The sequence below is a fragment of the Triticum urartu genome, chromosome 3A (genome assembly GCF_056163025.1).
Source record: "Triticum urartu cultivar PI428250 chromosome 3A, HENAU_Tu73, whole genome shotgun sequence".
Taxonomy (NCBI): domain Eukaryota; kingdom Viridiplantae; phylum Streptophyta; class Magnoliopsida; order Poales; family Poaceae; genus Triticum; species Triticum urartu.
In genome coordinates this window covers 680,599,530-680,602,303 of record NC_141875.1, presented here as the reverse complement: position 1 = coordinate 680,602,303, position 2,774 = coordinate 680,599,530, and positions in this window count along the sequence as shown.

Below are 2,774 nucleotides of genomic sequence, written 5' to 3'. Positions count from 1 at the left end.
ATGCAGCTGAGCAAATAAGAACATGATTGGATGGTTTCATGTAAACATACTTCCCTGTATCATGGTTGAATGAATGATTTATTGGTGGTTTTTCCCCAGGTCAGGACTGTGCGAGTGATATTGGATTCTCTGGTATTCGTTCGGACTACAGTTATGAGGAAATGGGCCGATGCATTTTCCAAGACGGTCCTCAGTTGGCCTCTTCGTGCAGCAAGATGAATGTCTAGCCTTGACCTTTCTTGTCGTGTTCCTTAATTGCTTGTGGGCTGAAGCATTATTTTTTTCTTTGCATGTCCTGGTGCTTTGATGGGTCGTGAGGCGTCGGTTCCATCAATTTGTAAGGTGAGGTTCCAGAATCGTTTAGCCGCGTCTTGCTCCTACTTCATAATGTGGAGTTTATCTCTGTTTTGCTAAAAATTTGTAGGTAACAGCTAAAAAAAATTGTAGGTAAAATTGCTGAAAAGGAGATAATTAGCCAATCCACAATAAAACGTTCCATTGATTTCTTTTTCTAAAAATTGGGAGCTGAAATTGTCAAAACTGTGTGCTTTTTGTAGCTCTCTTTCCTGCTTCTAGCGCTAAAATATTTCTTTTGCCTCTAGACAAGGATTTTGTAGGTACTGCTTTATGTACACAGAATCATAAATTATTTTAATCATTGTTGAATGTCGTCAGCTATACTGTTGCAACATTTAAGAGGGAAGTCTGCACTTTTGAGTGCCCCATTTTATGGACAACTTGGCCATTTCCTCTGGAAGGGGTCACTCAACTCACAAAGAATAAAGAATAGAGACTGCTTTATCTTTCATGCAATAGTTCAGGTTGGTTGTTCTTAATTTTTCTGTAGTGGTTAATTTGATTATCTACTTTACCAGAAATAGCAATCATTCCACTGTTTTTAGGTTGGAGGTTCTGATCATTCAGGTTGCAGGATTCAAGGTGTTGTAGTTCAGGTGGGGCAGCAAACGTAATTAGCAGTTTGTATGCTTAGGAGAAAATCCCTCTATTAATATTGGGTTATGGGTTTTGTTTACTGAAATTTTAAAATAGTGGGCCTGGTAAAACACCAATGTTTGTTGTGTGAGTCAATAGGGACTTCACACACAAAATATGCATCACCCTCCATTTAATGGCCTAAAAACACTAGCATGTTTGGATGGAATTTTCATCTATATGTATCAGCCGTGGGCTATTCCAAGAAGAGGGTGATGCATCAGTTGTACAATCATGTGTGCATGTGCTTCTTATTTGAATTTTATAAAATCTAGAGCTACCTTGCAAAACTGTTCTGATTACTATGGAATAAAATCTAAAGCTAGCTTATAATACTGCTTGAAAATAGTTTTGGCTCTTCTCATGTGGGAGTAAGTGGGAGTAATAGGACAGTTTGCATTCCTATTTTTCTTTTCTCAGTATATATACACAATTTTCAGATTCTATTTGTTTGCTGCTGAAGCTGATGTTTTCCTTTTTTCAGAATTGAGTGTGTATGAACAAAGCAATGGAGGTTATGTTAATTCCTAGATCCTAATATGCTCTTTCGTCTCCAGGTGATTACTTCGAATGGATGTGTGAGGTAATAGAGCTTCCGTCGCCGCCTCCTCATCCTTCTCCGCCCTGCATTCTCACATTTGTTAATGAGAAAATAACCCTGCGTTCTCACATTTGGTAATGAAAAAAAATAAAGGTATTACAGGCATCGCTCTGTGGAAGAAATGGGTGTATGCGTTCTAATTTAGTTGCTTGGCCTGCCTGCCTATCTTCCCTGGATGCTTATTTTCTTATGTGTTGCAGGTCATGTCAGGCACCATCTCGTGGTGTGATTCTATTTCAGGACACTTTTTCAGTTGTTAGTTCAGGTGCTTCTGATTTTCTGAATGAGTAGCTACGGAATGTTGAAGATGTTGTGTTCTTATTTTTCGGGCGTTTACTTTGCTTATTCTGCTTCTCCTCGGCCTCCTTCTATTAGTGCAGATCTTCTTTTAAATAGCAGGGACATTCTTTTACTTTTACGAGGGCATATTTTTCCTGGGCCCTGATGGATCTTTTCATATATATTTCAGATATCAGTGGTCCATGTCACAGTATACAAGTGATTAGTACTTAAGCATGACATGGGAAGCTTGGATACACCATTTAGGACCAGGATATACTCGATCTGGGAGAACATGGGCTTCTTACCACCATCTTTTGTACCCAGTTTATTAGTTTCTCAGCCGCAACAGGCGGCGGTTCTGGCGAACACGATCTATTGTTCATCACTTCATAACCACAATCGCCTATATAATGTATCTGGCAATCTATTTTTCTTGGTAATAACATTGTAAATAATTGATCGTAAGCTTCTTAGAACACCATGTTATCATCACTATTTATGTATGTTGTCTCAATACATGCCTCACTCTCGCCCTTTGCGCCATTGGCGCAACGAGTCATCTAGTCAAAACAAAAACCAAGATCAGCTGGCAACGTCCACAAGAAGGCTTCTATAAAGTAATGTAAACGCAGCCTTCAATGCAAGAGAAGAAAAAAGAGCTAAAGGATTCATAACCAGACATGCTGATGGTGGCATTGTAGTAGCGGCGAGCTGTAAGTGGTATGACTCAGTCCCTAATACTTTAACAGGAGAAGAATTAGCTTGTAGAGATGGAGCTAAAATGTTGAAAAAATTGAATAATCAACAAGGAACAATGCAGACTCATTCTCAGGAGCTTCTGTCATTTTGGGGATCCAACAAGCATCATAGAGCTAGCATCTTGCCGATTATTAATGAA